Here is a 19,677-nt window from a genome sequence, read left to right as displayed (position 1 = left end):
TGTCACTGCACTACCAAAAAATTGGCCTACTATTATTCTGGATTTAAAAGATTGCTTTTTCTCTATACCCTTACACAAAAATGATTGTTGGAGATTTGCTTTTACTTTGCCCTCTCTTAATCACACTCAGCCTGACCAGAGATTCGAATGGACCGTGTTGCCTCAAGGTATGGCTAACAGTCCTACTATATGTCAAATATACGTAGATAAAGCGTTAACAACTACTAGACAAAAGTTTAAGAGATTGTTGATTTATCATTATATGGATGACATACTTATTTGCCATCCAGAAAAAGAAGTTTTGTTAGAAGCATTACAATTTATAACTCAAGCATTAGAAAAGAGAGGACTAACGATAGCCCCTGAAAAATTACAATTAGAGGAGATCCAAGAATATCTGGGTACAAGGCTCACTGCTACTACAGTCAGACCAACAAGGTTGACCATCAGGACAGATCAATTGAATACCTTGAACGATTTTCAGAAACTCTTAGGTGACATTAACTGGATCAGATCCTATTTAAAATTATCCACAGGGGAATTAAAACCTTTATTCGATATATTAAAAGGTAATCCTGACTTGAATTCCCCTAGGAAACTTACTCCCGAAGCACGGATATCCTTACAGCTAGTAGAGAATAGACTTCAGCAGTGTTACGTTGATCGTTGTGATCCTACTCAACCATTAAGTTTAATCATAATCTCAGAGAAGCATACCCCTTTTGGCATAGTTTGGCAAGGAGGACCTCTGCAAAGTATAAATCTCCCTAGCTCTCCGGCTAAAACATTGCAATCATATCCCCAAGCTATTGCTCAGGTAATATTCAAGGGAATAGAATCTTGCATTACTGTTTTTGGAATCCATCCATCTATTATTATAACTCCTTATTCCACTCAGCAAATTAAATGGCTAATTAATAATGATGATGATTGTCAGTATTATATTGTTCCACTTCAGCTCAGTTCGATAACCATTATCCCCAACATCCCTGGATTCAATTCTGTAAAAATACTCCCATAGTTTTTCCAAAAGTGACTAGTGTCCAGCCTCTTAAAGACTGTGTAACCATTTTTACTGATGGCTCCAAAAATGGAGTAGGTGCAGTACTTATCAGTAAACAACTTCACACCATAATAGTTCCACCCAACTCCGCACAGGTTACTGAACTTGCAGCTGTAATATTAGCCTTTAAATTAGCAGATAATCAGCCATTCAATCTTCTATCTGATAGCTTATATATCGTTAATGCTTTACAGGTTCTTGAAACGGTACCTCATATTTCTTCCATGTCCACGGTAGCTTCTTATTTTACTACACTACAAAACCTTATCCTACAGCGTAAACATCTATTCTATGTAGGACATATTAGAGCTCATTCTAATTTACCAGGACCTTTGGCCAATGCTAATGACTTGGTAGATATGGCCACCAAATCGATCTTTGTTTTTTCCATAGAGGAACAAGCAAAACTCTTTCATGAAAAATTCCATGTAAATTCCACTACTTTGAGCAGAAAATTTCCTATATCTAAATGTATGGCTCGACAAATAGTAAAAAATTGTCAACATTGTGCTCCTTTAATCCCAGTACAATCCTTTGGAGTTAACCCCAGGGGACTGCTGCCTGGTCATATTTGGCAGATGGATGTAACCCATATTTCTGAATTTGGTACTGTTAAGTATGTACATGTGTCAGTAGACACTGCTTCAGGGGTCATTATGGCTTCCGCTCATTCTGGAGAAAAGGTAAAAGATGTCATTCAACACTGCCTACAAGCATTTGCTGGCTGGGGCATACCTAAAGTTATTAAAACAGATAATGGTCCTGCTTATACTTCCAAAAGCTTCCGGTTGTTTTTACAAACATTTAACATCCAATCAGTCACTGGCATCCCCTATAATCCTCAGGGACAGGGCATTGTGGAAAGAGCACATCTTACTTTAAAAAATTGTCTAAATAAACAAAAAGGGGGAATAGGAGCCTCCTACAAGTCTCCTAAAGATAAACTTAATTTAGTTCTTTTCATTCTAAATTTCTTAACTCTGGATAGGGACGGCCATTCTGCAGCTGATCGACATTATAATCCCCATAATACTCCTCAAGTATGGGCAAAATGGAAAGATATCCTGACAGGTTGTTGGAAAGGACCGGATCCAGTCCTTCGTTGGGTCCGAGGGTCTGTTTGTATTTTCCCACAGGATCAACAGACTCCAGTCTGGATTCCAGAAAGGCTAATCAGAGTTTTACAGCATGCAAGTGATGCTGCTCCTCCTCGCAGTGGCGAGTCTGAGCCTTCCTCCAATAACAAAAACTCAGACGGAAAGGCAAACCCGGAACCTATGGGCCATTGTTAGCCTGGCCATATTTTTCACTTCTAACTAACACATTTTTTATCCTTCCTTTTCTTGTTTTTCACCAATTCCTCTACAAGCCTGTCAATTCTACTGATGATTTTTCAGGTCGTGCTGCTTTTGGTGATAAGGATATCTCTAGCCTTTCTTTGCTTTAACAGGAGGAATTTCTGCACTTTGCTGTTGGAATCATACTACAAATCAGACCCAGAGTAGAGCAACTCGTTCTGCTGACCTTAGCTGTAATATTGCTTTTCCTCCCACATCAGCTTGTGTATTTCCTCCCTTTTATGTTTCTACCAACTAACATTTCTAATAACACCTCTTAACTGTTCACTAACCGTGTGCTATCTCTCACAATACTGGAATGGTTCTTTTGCCACCCGTGCAATTTGCACATTTCTATCTTCCTACCAGTCCTAGTTTCTGTTGCAGATGTAGAATTGCCAGTGCTATTGTCGAGAAACAGAAGAGGCTTTGACATTGCAACAGCCGTGATCATTGTCATCACAGTCTTTACAGTAGCAGCATTGACACAACCACAACAACGATCATTTGGCCGAGAATACAGCTGCAGCCTTACAGACCATAGAGACTCTATCAGAGAGTGGACTCACTATAAGAACAAGTGGATACCTTGCAAGAACTTTTTGGACTGGGATGCGTTTATTCCCTGAGAGCTGTTTGTGTTGCCCGTATTGTAACTCTACTGGGATGTATATTGTTTCTGTATTTAATATGGCTATATGGTTTTTCTTCTGTTTATAGATTTGTCAAACAGCGGGCAGGCTTAGGAGCTATCGTGGTACTCCTCTGCCTTGGCCTCCTTCTCTTCATTCGTTTTGGCATGCATCTACGAGCTAGCCAATAGAGAGATCAAATTATCTTTCATCAGGCCATGACCGCCCTAAAGGCCGACAGCCCCCCATTAGTATGGCTCTTGATGCTGGACCGGTAGTCAAAGACGGGTAATGAAGGAGGTGGCTGTGTACCAACCTAAGACAGGAGCTGCAGCATGCTCTGCAGGCTCTGATGACGGGTAAGGACATATGCTGACCACTCAGCCTAAGACAGACACGGTCCCGAGCCTTAGTTTAATAGTAAAGAAGGGGGATCTGTCGGGGTTTCCAGGACCCCCAGCCTTGGGCATGGTCAAGATGGCGTCTGACGCTGAGCCAAGAGCGGCCAGCTATACAGTAAACAACCAGCGAATTCCAATGATTGGCTAGTTAACGATGTGACTAGAGCATGCCCCCCTCGTGTACCTATCCTATGCTTGCAGCTGTCCGCGTTTACCTCGTGTACTCTCCCCTGATTGGTTGAAGTGTATATAAGCCTGGTGGGTGGGAGAGTAGAGAGGCAGAAGCGGAAGAAGGGCAGAAGCGGAAGAAGCGGCGGAGGCGGAGGCTGAAGCTGAGCTGGAAGCTGAGAGTGCGCGGAAGCTGGGAGAAGCTGAGAGAAGAGAAGCTGAGAGTGCGCGGAAGCTAGGAGTAAGGGAAGTGTAGGAGAGGGACTGTACATAATAAACTTCCAAAGCTTCAGACGTTTGTCGTGTCTCTCTCTGCGGGCAGAGGGAGCGCGATAGGGATCAGCTTCAGAACTAGAACACTTAGGATTAGTGAAGACCCACACCTTACCTGAAATAAGGCTCTGCCTCCCATCTTACTGCATGTTAGAATGCCTCCAAAATAAGCGAGACTTCAGTTTATTTAAAGTTATAATCAAAAGATTTTTTTGTCATTGTTGTAAAATTACTGTGATCAAATACAGGGGATATAACATATAGCTCAGCCAAAATTCAAGAAGGCTATTACACAAACTAAATGTTTTTACTGTTGCTAATTCCATTTTGTATTTCCTTTGTAACCACTATAACTGTTGCCTGATTAATGTTTTGCAGAAGTACTGCTTCAAGAGCAAACAACTTAAATTAATTTGAGATAATAAGGCATCACCTATAGGACAGATAATATAGACCCCAATTAAATAAAAGGGGGCAAATAACTGTAAAGTTATAGACATTGCAGTTAAAGCTCAATACTCTTACTTTATGACTGGTGAGAATGGCTTGCTGAATGTGTAAGATCAAACTTAGAGATGGAGACTAAAATAAAGGGACCAAGAAAACCAGTATTTGGCTCTTACCTTAAGAGCCAGCCTGAATCCAGGGAACAAGAGAACTTCTCTAAGGAGCTTTGTAAGCATGAGTCACACAACCTCCCAATCAGGGATATCGATGAGACCACTAGAGGATGAAAAGCCAATCAGTGCACCTGCTGCAGAGGAGGGTCATTAGATAAGAGAGCCATTCCTGATGCTTATGAGGGAAGCCACCTCATCAAGGAGACCCTACCTAGTGAATGGCACTAAAGGAGCTTAGAAACTGCTCTCAAGTTCCCCACAAGTGACCCCTGTGGGAACTCAGTTGACTTGCAGGAGACAGGAACAGGTCAATTCAACCTGCTTGGTCTTGAACACCTAGCAAAACAGTTAAAACCAAAACAGCCACTCAAGGGCATTTGAAAAAGAAATAATAGTTAAATGTAACTGAAGATGTATACTTGTGTTAGACACTAGAATAAGACTGGAAGCTATAAAAGAGAGAATATTCAACATGTTATTTCTCATTGTCTAGCAGCTTTTGCAATATTAGGCTGTCTATTACAGATCAAAACAGATAATGCTCCATCTTACACTAGTTCTTCTTTTCAACAATTTTGCCACCAATTTCATTTTCCTCAAAATCCTCAAGGTCAAGGCATTGTAGAATGAGCTCATTCATCTATTAAGTTACAATTAGAAAAACAAAAATGGGGAGATAAGACTGCAAAATAATCTTAATCACGCTTTATTTATTTTAAACCTTTTAAATTGTGATTCTGAAGGTCACATGGCAGCTGAGAGACATATGTCTTCTGCCATGACAGGTACATTGGGTCTAGTTTGGTGGAAAGATTTACAAACAGGACAATGGAAAGGACCAGATCCAGTAACAGTGGGGGTATAGGCCATGCTTGTATCTTTTCAGAAGGTGCATTCTGCCCTATTTGGGTACCTGAACATGCCATCAAACATGAAGGATCTGGAGCCAAGTTTCAAACTGTTGAAGATCAAATCAGAGAGATCAGTCCTGACCTCCAGGGAGAACAGGAAGTCAATGAGGAGATGGAAGAGGAAGAACCAAGTGAACCAAACAGTCCACCTGCCATCATGGGGACAAATGAGGAATCTGATTCAACAGACTGAAAGGATGATTGAACAACAAGGAGAAGTTAAATACCTAATCCCAATGATTGTGGCCATGTTAGCTCTATTGAACTGTCAGATTGCCATACCCTCAGAACCAAGAACCGGGACTTCAAAGCAGCTCTCAGAACGAAGATCCAGAACCTCAAAATAACTGCCCATAATTTACATTTTAAAACATTTTAGAAAGGTGAAGATGTGGGAAGCCATCCTTATCTAGCAGAATCAGATGGTTGCCTGTTTAGTTCCACTAAGAGAATGGCTCCCTGAACTCCACCCTATCCTGTGCATGACAGAAAAAGCTCCTCCTGGGCTTGGCCCCCTTTTCCTGTGTACCTATAAATCAAATAGAGATGGACTACTCCAGGTTGTAAGAGGTCAGACCTGGTATGGCCAGTCCCTTTATGCCAACTTTCATTTGAAAGGACTATTGGCTCTAGTGTGTTTATCGAGTAGATACGTTTATGGGTAATTGACTGATGAACAGGCAACATCACCCTCCAGCAGTCAATCCTTTTCTCATCCATGTGGGACATGGGTGAGAGACCTCCACACTGAGGGGCTTTGAAAACAAAGCTGAGCTCTATAGCATTCTATAGCACCAGGGAGACCAAAGTAGTGCAGAGAGGCACCCAAAGGAGGAAGAGATTTTATGATCAAGAAAACAAATGGGCAATCCTCTCTAATTGGGAAGTTACATGCACAAACTCAGAAAACATGCATACCAAGAAAACATTTAAGAGGGCCTAGAATCTCTAGGGCTAATTAGTGAAGATCTATTCCTGTATGAAGCCAGACTGTAAAGAAAAAGAGATGACTATTTTCCAAATGTCCAAAGGTTACCAAAAGATCACAAGCATACAAAGAAATAGGAACACATGGAAAATTAACAAAACAAAATAAATCTCCAGAAATTCAACCTAAGGAAATTATATCTATGATTTATCCAAATAAGAATTTTAAATAACTAACTTAAAGATACACAATGACTGCCAGGCATGGTGGCACATACCTGTAACATCAGCTAACTTGGGAACCTGAGGCAGGAGAATTGCAAGTTTGAGGTAATTCTGGGCAACTTAGACAGACCCGGACTCAAAATCAAAAATTTCAGAAGGGCTGAGGATGAGTTCAATGGTACAGTACCCTTGGTTTCAATTCCCAGTACCATAAAAAAGATAGCCAGTGACCTAAGGGAGAACAGAATATTAAACAAAGTCAGGAAAATAATTAAAATTATGATTATTAAAATTATTAAACAATTACAGTGTCAACAGAGAGAAAACAAAGAACCAAACAGAAATTCTGGAAATGAAGAATATAATAACTGAATTGAAAAATTCAGTATAAGGGCTCAAGAGCAAACTTATCAAGCAGAAAAATCAGTAAAGTTGAAAACAGATCACTTGAAATTATGAAATTGGAAGAGCAAAAAAGAAAAATTTAATAAATGAAAGTGAGTGGACCCTAAGGGACTTAGGGAACATAATTAGACAGACCAATGTATGCATTATTAGAATCAAGAAAGGAGAAGGAAAAGACAAAGGGGTAGAGAAGTTATATAAAGAAAAACATCCAAACTATTTATTCCCAAATTTAAGAAAAGACCATATAAATTCAAGAGACTTGATAAATTCCAAGAATGAACCCAAGTAGGGTCACATTGAGATACATTATAATAGAATTAAAAAATGTCATAGATGAAGATAATTTGAAAGCAGTAAAGAAAATGATTTGTTCATGCAATGGAGTGTCTATCAGATTATCAGATTATCAGAAACACTGTAGACTGGAAGGAAGTGAGATAATATATCCAAAGAACAGAAAGGAAAAAAAAAATAAGAAAACTGTATATGGCAAAATTATCTTATGAAAATGAAGATGAAATTAACTTTCCCATATAAAAATCTGAGGGAAGCATTACCATTAGAGTTGCCTTGTTAGAAAGGTGTAGAGTCTTTTAAACTGAAATGAAGGACTATAGAGTAACATGAAACCAAATGAAAATATAAAGCTTCCTGGTAATATATAGAATTCTATAATATTGTAATGTTGTACACAAATTGTATATAAATCACTTTTAATTCTCAAGTAGAATTCATAGAACAAAAGACTATAAAATAACTACAAATCTGTTGTATATATGTGTATATATATATAATATATATATAACATAAATACATGAATGTGTGACAACTACAGAAAGTGAATGGGGTAGAGATGTAAAGGAATAAAGTTTTTGTATGTGACTGAAGTGAAATGGCTGTTTAAATTGGTGTTTATACTGCATGGGGTTACAAAAAAAATAAAATTGGCTTTTGTGACATTAAAATGATTTCTGTAATCTGTTTATGTTTGGATATGAAGTATACCCAAAAGCAGGTGACATGTTTAGATTATGAAAGATGTGAACTAATCACTGAACCCATTTGATGTGTTAGTAATTTGAATGGATTACTGGGTGGTAACTGTAGGCAGGCGAGGTGTGCCTAGGGGATTATATATTTTGTTACTATCTCCTTTTGTTCTTTCTTTCTGTTTCCCAGCTGCCATAAACTGAGAGCTTTCCTTTCTACACCCTTCCACCATGATTTTCTACCTCACCTCAGGCCCAGAATAATGGATCAGCTAATGACGGACTAAATCTCTGAAACTGTGAGCCAAAGTAAACTTTTTCTCCACTGAGCTGTTCTTGTTGGATATTTTGGTCATAGTGATGAAAAAGCTGACCAATACATAATCCCAATGGTAACCCCAGAAAATATTTATAGGCATAAAAGGAAATGAGAGTCTTTTGATTTCTAATGAAAAATTTAAGAACCTTAAAAGTCATCACTCTAGCCTAAAAATGAATAAAATAGCTGAGAAAATTTGTTTTTTCCCAAGTTCTGGGGTTGAACTCAGAGAAACTGTACGACTGAGCTACACCTTTTTAATTTTTTTATTTTGGTATAGAGTTTCACTAAGTTGCCCTGGCTGGCCTCAACCTTATGCTCCTCCTGCCTCAGCCTCTCAGGTAGCTGGTGTTTCAGGCATATGCCACTGTGCCAGCCTGAGAAAACTAAATCAGTGAGTTTTAAATCTGTCAGAGTAATGAGGCTATCAGGCAAAATGGTGTCACCAAAACTGAAGTGACAGGGACATACAGAGAGGTACAACTTAATAGAACAAAATCATACAAACTCATGAGCAGAAACATTATCAGGAACCAAAGCTGGTGTAAGAAACCAGAAATATAATTATAATTGATCAGTTGAGGTCAAGAGATGCAATGTTGACCAGTCTGAGAGTTATAAACCCCACAGTGATCAAACCATAGAGGGGTCTCAGGTTTTTGTGAGTTCTATCTTCAGGAGCTCTACCAGGTTTTCACAGTGAATATAAGACTAAATAAATGACAAAAATGCTAACAACAAAAGTGTTTTAGTTCTTGCAAGGAGAGGGAAAAGGTAACCATTTACAATACATCAGAGCATTCTGTTCTTTACAAACCTGTGCTCAGGAGAAACTATTTTAGTTTCTGGGGTTTTATCAGACCCTAATTAACCTGGGAATGGGAAATACCTAATTCCAGGCAGCTCTAACCTTCCATGGTGTATAAAAGAAATATCCAGCTTGAGCCACCTCTAATCATCCTGTCTCACCATAGTGGATGGAGAACTCATAGAGGATAACATGGGGAGAAAACAGATGATCTTGGGTGTGAAAATGATTTTTAGACACAATACCAAAGGCATCTCTGAAATAAATTAGACTTCATTAAAAAAAAGTCTCCTCTGCAAAAGACAACATCCAGAAAAATATTTCAGTTGAGAAAAAATACTTGGAAAACATACATCTGATGAAGAATTACTATAGAAAATATTTTAAAAAACACTGCAAATTGAATAATAAGGAAATGAAACCAGGCATGGTGGCACCAGCATGTAATGCCAGTGACTCAGGAGGCTGAGACAGGAGGATTGCAAGTTCAGCAACATAAGGCAGTCTCAGCAACTTAAGGAGGCACCAAGCAACTTAGCAAGACCCTGCCTCAAAATAAAAAATAAAAAGTGCTGGGGATGTGACTAGTGATTAAGAGCCCTGGGTTTCATCTCTGGTACAGAAAAAAGGAAAGGAAGGGAGGGAGGGAACAACCCAATTAAAAATGGACTAAAAATATACAACTCACCAAAAGAGTTATACAGATAGAAAGTAGCCTATGACAAGATGTTGAACATCATATGTCATTAAGGAATTGCATATACAACAATGAATCTCACAGCATACCTTTGAATTGTCAAAATCCAAAATGTTGACACTACCAAATACTGGTGATTATGTAGAGGATCAGGGACTCCAAGTGTATATGGTTAGGTAAGTGTCCCTGAAGGCCCATGTGATAAAGACCTCGTCCCAGCCTGTGGTGCTGTTGGGAGAAGGTGAGGTCTAATAGAAGGAGGTTTTCCTCCCAGCTGCCATGAGGTGGGCCATTTTCTCAGTCATGCCTTCCCACCCTGATTCACTACTGCCTTGTCCCATGCACAAAAGCAAAGGAGAAAACTGAGCAAAAATTGAAACCTAAGAAACCAAGAGCCAAAAGAAAACTTTGCTCCTTATACATTGTTTAGCTCAGATATTTTGTCACAGTGACACAAAGCTGACTACCTTTGTCACTTTTATTCAACTGAGTACTAGAAGTCCTTGCCAGTGTGGGTGTAGTGATGCACACATGTAATCTCAGCCACTTGAGGGGCTGAGGCAGGAAGATCTCAAGTTTAAGTGCAGCCTCAGCAACTTAGTGATACCCTGTCTCAAAAAAAAAAAAAAAAAAAAAATAGAAAAGGGGATGTAGCTCAGTGCCCCAAGTTTATTCTTGTCTCATAGTTTTGGAGGTTCTAGTTCATGATTGGTTGGTCCTGTTGCTTTGGACCTTTGGTGAGTCAGCAGCACATCATGGTGGGAATATATGGCAAAACAAAACTGCTCACCTTATGGCCATGAAGCATATAGGAGAAAGGTAAAGGGAATAATCTCCTTCAGTGATCCCTCCTCCCCCTGATGACCTAAAAGTCTCAAACTAGTCCTCACCTCTCAAAGGTTCTTCCCACCTCCTGGGTACCAAATCTTTTATAAGAATATTTGGGGATTACTTATCCAAACCATAGCACTGTAAGAACTACCTTATCATTCCTTGTGTGTGGAAATGTCTCTTGGGGATAAATCCTAGAAGTGAAATTGGAGACTGAGTATACATGCATTTATAATTTTGATAGATACTGCCAAATTCCTGTTTCCCTAAAGCCTAGCCAAAGTAGTGATGCCAGATATCAAGTAATGCTTTTCCATTTAGAAATACAGAATAAAAAGTAGGTGACCTAATAAAGAATTGGGTAGAAAGTGCGACAAGTTTATTTGACAACCTACAAAGTTCATTTTCACTCAAACATACATTCAACAAAATTTCTTGTGCCTCTACCCTGTGCCAAGAGCTTTTAGGCATTTGGGATATACTCACAAACAAATCAGACTCACGTTCCTACCTGTATGTGGAACTTACATTTCAGTTCTACATTTTGGAACTTTCTGGTCTTCCTGAGAATCCAGTTAAATGTCAAAATCCTGAAAATGATCCGTTGAGATCCTGAGCACTGGTGCCAGACATATGCTACAAGTATTATTGAAAAACTAGAAGCACTGTTGCATATGATTTTGTAAGTCTCCATCAGGTCCTTTTAAACAACACACTGGTGAGAGAGCTCTTTTTATCTGACTCCATCTGCTGTTGGTAGTGATGGGTAGTGCCCATCAGCATACTGTGGGCATTGTGGTATCCTCTGAGATTCGGTTGTGAAATAGGAAATGGAGTTACAAGCAGATTTGCAAGTGTATGCAAACTGTTTGGTACTATCTCTTGCTGAAACTAAGGGCACCCAATTCAGGTTTGGGGAGTAGTCAAGACAAGGTTAGCAGCACATTCCTATCAGGGCACAGTTTCCTTTTTGCAGTCTGTCCTTGTTTAGGTTATAGAAAGAGATCACAAGAAGATTCCATGGACAATAGTTCAGAAACAGACGGCAGCAATCCTCTATTATGCTGAACAAGGGCATGGAAAAGTGAATATGTTAGAAACGAAGAAGAGATGGTAAGTCCAAAGGAATAGCAAAGTGCACTTACTATACTATAGTCTAGTCTCAGGGTTATTTTTAAAAAATTCTCATTTTAAGCATCTAAGAGGAGAATATCTTGAAAAGTTAGCACCCACTAGATTTAGAAGGCTGTTGGCTATAGCTGTCAAAGTCTTGTGAATACTCCAGTGGATTTTTTTCCCCTGTAATAATAGGGATTGAACCCAGGATCTACCACTGAGGTACATCCCCAGTCTTATCTCAGTGGATTTTTTTTTTTTGCATCCTTTGAAGGACAATTTGGGCCTGGTGCAAAGGCATATGCCTATCATCCCAGTTATATGTGTGTCTCTTTCTGTTCTTGTTGAAACACAGGGAAGAAATGGTTGAAATAAGGGAGGAAGAGGACTTGAAAGAGACATGATAAACCTGTGTAGGTATTTTTGAAACCTCTAAGAAAATCAGTGGGGTGTACTGTGCAATAGATACACAAAAATTTTATGTATACTGGTGATTGCCTGCTTAGTAGTTGAAAGTGCGTGGGATGAATATGGTTGAAGGAATATGGTGATAATTACAGCATAGATTTCAGTTAGAGGAGTGTTCTGATCAAAGAGTCTTACAGTCGAATAAGCAAGATCCTACCAAAATACTTGAGAGAATAAGATACTAGGATAAACAATCTTCAACTTCATTTAAAGAGGAGAATTCACATGTTGCAGAAATAGATGAAGAAATAATCAACTCAGTCTAAACCTTGTTTTAATAGAGCTTCTTTTAAAAAATAAAAATAGAATATTCACACATTTGCAGATGATTTTCACTTAGATCTAATTTTATAGAGCTATCCCATAATGATTTTTCTTTTAATCCATCATTTATTATCGGGGATTCCCCTGCCCGCAGGAAAGAACTCCCCGACAACATGGAGCTTTCCAAGATTCTTTATTGTTCTATTGTTCCCGCTCAGGGGAGCACACAAAGAATATATATAGTAAGGCAGCCAATCAGAAAGCTATACAGACAAGGCATGAGCTACATGCATGATCCCAATGTGTAAGTGTGTAGGGCACGAGCAGATCACGTGCTGCACACGAGAAACAGGAGCCAGTAGTTAAGTACTTCCTCATGCGGCGTCAGCACGACTCCTGCTTATCGCGTCATAAGTATGTGCCATGGACCATACGTTGGCAAACTGCCAGCTGCCATCCTGCTTAGCCTGGGGCTGGGGGTCCCGGGTACCCCGACAGCTCCCCCTTTTTATTATTTTTATAAGTGGCTTGGGACCGTGCCTGTCTTAGGTTGAGGGGTCAGCCCGTATCCTTACCCGTCATCAAAGACTGTAGATCATGCTACAGCTTCTGTCTTAGGTTGGTATACGGCCACCTCCTACATTACCCGTCTTTGACTACCGGTCCAGCATACTCAGCCATACATGAGGGGAACTGCCGGCCTCTAAGGCTGTCATGACTTGTTGAAGGATGATTCGATCTCTGTTGGGTGGCTCGTAATTGATAAATTAAGCGAATGAGATATAAAACACCTAAAATATTAGTCCTAGGGAGCCAAGGCCTGCCCATTGTTTTATAAAACCTAGAGCAGTAGAGAACCATTTGACCATTTCAGATACAGGTGCCACATTTACCCTGGTGGTATTGACTCTCATAATTTCAGCTCTTAGTTGAGAGGTTAAATTGTCAAACCCATATGACCAAGTACAAGTAAGATAGTGAGAAAGATTTCTAGACAACATAGCTGCATGGCTATCATTATAAAAAGTGATAGGGGTAACACACACTGCTCTTAAAGAGTAAATACACCCAAGTCCCAAAAGTTCTTGTAAAATGTCCACTTGTTCTTGCAGTAGGTCCACCCGTTGGTTAACCAGCAGAATTCCAGCTTTAAATGACCATTTAGAGTCTCTTGAGTTTGCAGGGCAGTGGCTGTATTTTCAGCTAGGTTATTGAGTTCTTTTGCTGTGGGTATTGATGTAGCTAATGAAACCGCTGCTGCAGTCATGGCTGTTGCAGAGAGTGCCACTGCAGTGATTATTGCTGTGGTGATGCCAAAATCTCTTTTGTTTTTGGATAGTAGAACTGGTAGTTCTGTATCTGTAACAGAGACTGGGACTGGTAGGAAGGTAGGAATATGCATTAAGACTGCCCATGAGAACCTAGAAGCATTCCAACATTGAGAGAGAAGTTTGGAGAATAGCAGCTTGATAAATACCCTGCTTTAAAACTTGTATACTTGGAAAATATGAATACATTTAATATACAAGGAGTGACCATTTCACAATTACCTTGACACTTTAATCTTACTAAATTTAGTTTTTAAAGAAAAATTTAGACTCTGTAACATAGTATAATACTCTTAACAGTTGTTTAACCATAATTGTATAAACCCCAATTTTTAAGACTAATTGTTTTAAAGAATAAAACTTAATAGACACAAAGTTAAGAGTAAATTAGTGTTTCTAAGAAATCCTTGTTATTTTACCATGTCATTTTACCATATAGATTAAACTTTGGCTTATATCAGAACATTAGTATTTCACCTTAGGAAAAACCTTAAATAGCTTTAGCTGTTTTACATACATACAACCAACTTAGTTACACACAGACTTGTTGAAACTTGTCCTTCACTTACACACAGACTTTTTTAGCACTTACTTAGACCCTCATGTATTTCATTATATAACACTTTCTTATACAGAAAGATTTTCTTCTTCACTATAGTTGTATTTTTAGAACCTTTTATTTTTCTCTTTTATGTGTTGACCCCTTTTGTTCACATTCTGAAACAAATCTTATGAAATTTCTGAATTTAGATAAATTACACCATTTTAACAAGATAAAATACTTTGTTGTTTATAGTACTCTAACTGAAACACAGTTGAAACCTTTAGAACCCTTTGTATATAGAATTGTACTTGTTAAGACATAACTCTTAGTAACCTTGTTTTTAGTCAAGATATTAGACAAGTGTCCTGAACAGTATTTGCTGTCTCTTTCCTGTTGAAGAAAAGTCCTAGAAACAATTGATATTAGACATTGTTTAACATCCACATTCCATTAGTTTGACCACCTAGAGACTTGCAAGTTATTTTTAAAGACATTTCACTTTTATTAGTTTACTCAATTTAAATTGAACCTTTTTAAATCACGTGAATAAAAGTATTTGATCCATTTTTAAATTTTAATTTTAGGAGCGCTCAGTTTTGATACAGACAAAACATGACATTAGACAGCACAACATACACATAACACAAAATCAAAGGCCTTGTAATTTATAGGTGAATCTCCATTGCAATGTAACAGATGTTCAAAAACTTTAGTTGAGTAAAAAATAGAACTGATCAAAAAGAAAAAAAAATCATTAACCTAGGTATGCAGGATCAAAATTATGAGCTCAAAAATCAGCATTAAGAAAAACAAAACAAAACAAGAATCCTGGAAAATGAGTTAGTTCTGTGTAGCAACCCAGAAGTTAAAACAGACACTTTTTTTTTTTTTCTTATCTTCAGGTTACCCCCCTTTCCCGCTGAGACCGCTGCAGTTTACATTCCAATGCAGGCTTCAGCAAGGCCAGGCAGGGGGGAGGGAGGATCACCCAGGACTTTTTAACTCTTTTTCTTCCTGGTTGAGAAATCAGGTTAGGTTTGAATGCAGAAAATCACAAAACATTATTTCTTTCTACTTTTGAGGAATGGAGCTGCTGAGATCTCTGCCTAGGGGGAGGACTGCTTCAAGGACACGGGTGTTCCCTCCCTAGGTGGCCATGGAGCTGCGTGGAAGGGATCAGGAGGGGGGCCTTTTTCTGTCTCTTGTGATAGTTTCTCTTGATCCAACAATCCCGCATTTAAAAACCAAGGGGCTTTGTCTTCTACAGTTTTTAAAAACTTCCTAGCTGAGGAAACCTTTAAAGGTGTTCCATTAGCCTTTAATAAAGCCTTTAATAGACCTTCCATGCGAACTCTAGACACCTCAGAACCCATGATTAATTTGCCCCCTTTCCAGTGCCACTTTCACTTTAATACTTTTAAGGTGGACCGCTTTTCGCTTAGTCCAGGGTGTAGCCGCCTTTCGCGTGCTACTTTCACTTTAATACTTTTAAGGTGGACCGCTTTCCGCTTAGTCCACCCCTAGCCGCGTTTCGCTTGGCTCTGTCTCCGGACTGCCTTTCGCTAGTCCGCTCCGAGCCGCGTTCCGCTTGGCTCTGTCTCCGAACTGCCTTTCGCTAGTCCGCTCCGAGCTGCGTTCCGCTTGGCTCTGTCTCCGGACTGCCTTTCGCTAGTCCGATTAGTTGCATATTGCGAACTTTGAGGCTGCCTCCCACGTCACTCACCCTTATCCGTCTCCCGGGTTTTGGCGCCACTTATCGGGGATTCCCCTGCCCCCAGGAAAGAACTCCCCGACAACATGGAGCTTTCCAAGATTCTTTATTGTTCTATTGTTCCCGCTCAGGGGAGCACACAAAGAATATATATAGTAAGGCAGCCAATCAGAAAGCTATACAGACAAGGCATGAGCTACATGCATGATCCCAATGTGTAAGTGTATGGGGCACGAGCAGATCACGTGCTGCACATGAGAAACAGGAGCCAGTAGTTAAGTACTTCCTCATGCGGCGTCAGCATGACTCCTGCTTATCGCGTCATAAGTATGTGCCATGGACCATACATTGGCAAACTGCCAGCCGCCATCCTGCTTAGCCTGGGGCTAGGGGTCCCGGGTACCCCGACAATTTATAATAAGGCTTTTCATTTTATCCAACTTTTTCTAGACTTAGGTTGTAATACCTAATTCCTGGTATGTGGCTTTCTAGACATTTATAATTTTCTTTTTTTTCCCTCTTTTCCCATTGGGGATTGAATCTGGAGTCTCATACTTGCCTGCTAGTCAGCCACTCTGCCTCTGAGCTACCTCCCTAGGCTTAGACGTTAATAATAATTTTAGTGGTTTCCTTTATGGGTTTTCAGCTTCAATACCCACTCCTTGTTTTTCTATTCCACTGTGTAGTCTGGCTTATTTGATCTGCCTTGTTATCTAACTGCCTTTCTCTACAGGTATCTTCTTTTTTAATTGTTTTTGGTCCTGGGAATTGAAGAACCCAAGGGCATTTTAGCACTGAACTACACCCCCAGCTCTTTTTATTTTGAAACAGGGTCTCACTAAGTTGCTTAGGGCCTTGCTAACTTGCTGAGGCTGACTTTGAACTCATGATCCTCCTGCCTCAGCTTCCCAAGCCTGTGGGATTACAGGTGTGAGCCACCAGGCCTTGCTGCAGATGTCTTTTAACATCTATAGATGTCTCTCTTACCCTTCCACTTCTCTTTGCTTTAACTAAAACTGCGATTGAATATCTCATGTTGAACATAGTGAAACTGACTTCCTTATTGTTCTTTCTAACTTGTCCTTTATACTTCCCTTTGTATTCATTATGAAAGATGTAAAGCCTGACAGTGAAAAAGCTTAAACATAGACTGGCCTTTAACCTGTTGTTGTTTACCAGCCCCAATGTCCCTCTCACACCAGCATGAAATCATATAGCTTACATTCTTCTTCGTGTTCTTTCCTTTTCTTCATTCTTATGGATACTCGTCCAGTTGATATGTCTAAACTACAGTAACCTGCATTACCTTCATATTCCCTTATTCATCTCTGTATCTTCAGATATTTCATGTTATTTTATTACTTTCCTGAAAAATGGCAAAGAAAAAACACGTCATCCAAAGATAAGTACAGTCATGTGTCTCTTAACAGCAGGATACATTGTAAGAGATCCTTCACTGGATGATTCCTCATTGTTTGGACCATCACATATTGTACTTACACAAACCTAGGTGGTCAGTCAGTTCATGCAGCCTCTTCATGCAACCCAGAGATACGGTAGTCAGGCTTTACGGTAGGTTTTTCAAAAATAATAAAAGGTGTGCACTCTACAATAAAAGTACAGCATATTAAACATAGGCAAGTAGCATAGTCATTGTTCTCACCAAGTATTATGTAGTGTACATAGTTAAATGTGCTAGACTTCTTATGCTGTTCACAGCGAGGTAAGTTTTTGTATACTGGCATTACCAAACATGCCTTGTGCTATGATATTTGGATGCTATGATAGATATATCTCAGCTCATTATAATCTTTTCTTTTATTTTTGGTGCTGGGTATCAAACCCAGGGCCTTGCACATACTAGGCAAGCACTCTACCACTGAATTATACCACCCCTATGATCGTTTGTTGTATTGGGGTTTGAACATTGAACTGCATCCCCAGCCCTTTTCCTTTTTTTTTGAGACAGGATCTTACTGTGGGGCTTCTCTAAGTTACTTAAGCTGACCTCGAACTTGGGATTCTTGTGTCTCAGCCTCCTGAGTCACTGGGATATCAGGCATGTGCCACCAACCCCAGCCCACCAGGATAAATTTATGGGACCATCATTGTATACATCAGGCTGTTTTTGAATGAAATAGCATTATGCAGTGCATGACTGTATTTCAGTAACCATTTTGAAAAGTTGTAATGAAAAATTTATGTCTTTCTTTCTGGATTTGTATATTTCCTAAAAATCGCTCAGGTTAAATGCTTTTGTCAAGAATACAAAATAGGTGACATTGTATGTGTTTTATTGTATCACTTTTGGGTGACTGTATCATCAGATTGTCCGACTGTATCAGATTGTCCCACTCTTGGTATTGCTAAGTTAGATCATTTGGTTAAGTTCAGAACTCTTCATTGTAAAAGCCAGTGTCTATATAACTAGTAAGTAATTGGGGAGGGGATGGATGTTGGATTCCTAATAATTTTATTGGGGATTTAATTGGTGTGCTAGGGATTGAACCGAGGACCACTCAAGGCAAGTGCTGTAGACACTGAGCCACACCCCCAGCTCTTCCAATAGCTTTTAACATGTTTTTATTCTCTTTGCCCTCTTAATACCATAGTCTTAAAATGTGTTCTGTCATCTTAACAGTTTATCAGAGCTGTTCCTCATAAAACCAGAAGTTTAAAAATATTTTCTCATCTGCCAGAATGAAACATGAAGAATAGAAATGAATTTGGAACAGTGGAAGTAAAGCAGGAGAGGTCAGTGGTAAAGCAGACCTCAATGACTCTTAGTGATTATACGTGTTTGGAAGGTGGTTCTAAACACAATTCAAAATATAAAATTGTTCTTTGTTCCTTTTAACTATTATAAAGAAGCTATTTTAAAACTTTGAGCTAATAATGCTTTGCTGCCTTTAAGGGATCTTGGTTAGAGTTAATAAGCTTTTTTATTTTATAGGTTTAAATGTAATGCTGGGTTTTTATATCTCCTTTTAAGGTAATTTTCATTATTTCTTTTGAAACTACATTATTGCATTATACTTGCTACTCAAGTAGTTTGAATAGGAAGTGAATTTTACTTATTGAAATTCTGCTACTAATTAATTTATTTACCAGCTGAGGTTATAGACTTTCCACATAAGAAAGTTATCCTCAGGATCTTTTCTGCACGTACAGTGTATAATAATACACCTGATACTTGAGTGTTGAGGGAAATTGGTGGGTTGTCCTGGAACCTGGGGTTTATACATTTTTTTTGTTAAATCTCAATTTGCTTTAGCTTTGGCATACTTGAGATTTGGGTTGAATATGTTAATTTCTTAGGGCTAATATAAAAAAAAAAGGTTGAATATTCCTTATTTGAAAGGAATCAGAAATGTATCAGATTTTGGATTTTTTTTTTTACTTTGTAATATTTGCATTTATATAATATCTTGGAGATGAGACCCAAGTCTAAATATGAAAATCATTTGTTTCAGGTATACTTAAACACATAGACTGACAGTAATTTCATATGACATTTTTAATATACCAGCAGGTTGACTGTGATCTATCACATGAGGACAGGTGTGGATTTTTTCCTTTGTTTTCTTCGTGTTGGTGCTCAGGAAGTTTCAGATTTTGGGATTAGGTATGCTCCATC

General features: G+C 38.9%; 1 protein-coding gene across 7 annotated transcripts in view; it reads left to right on the top strand.

Moving 5' to 3' along the window:
- Positions 1-12,085: 12,085 nt before the first annotated feature.
- LOC124962010 (ankyrin repeat domain-containing protein 26-like) overlaps positions 12,086-19,677 on the top strand; it is a 96,987-nt gene continuing 89,395 nt past the window's right edge. For all 7 annotated transcript variants that reach the window (XR_007104410.1, XM_047521084.1, XM_047521085.1 and 4 more), the window contains exon 1: positions 12,086-12,138. The gene's annotated coding sequence lies outside the window, so the exon portion shown is untranslated. The remainder of the gene's footprint in view (positions 12,139-19,677) is intronic.

This window comes from Sciurus carolinensis, chromosome 12 (genome assembly GCF_902686445.1).
Source record: "Sciurus carolinensis chromosome 12, mSciCar1.2, whole genome shotgun sequence".
NCBI classification, from domain to species: domain Eukaryota; kingdom Metazoa; phylum Chordata; class Mammalia; order Rodentia; family Sciuridae; genus Sciurus; species Sciurus carolinensis.
This window is presented reverse-complemented; position numbering and strand designations above follow the sequence as displayed.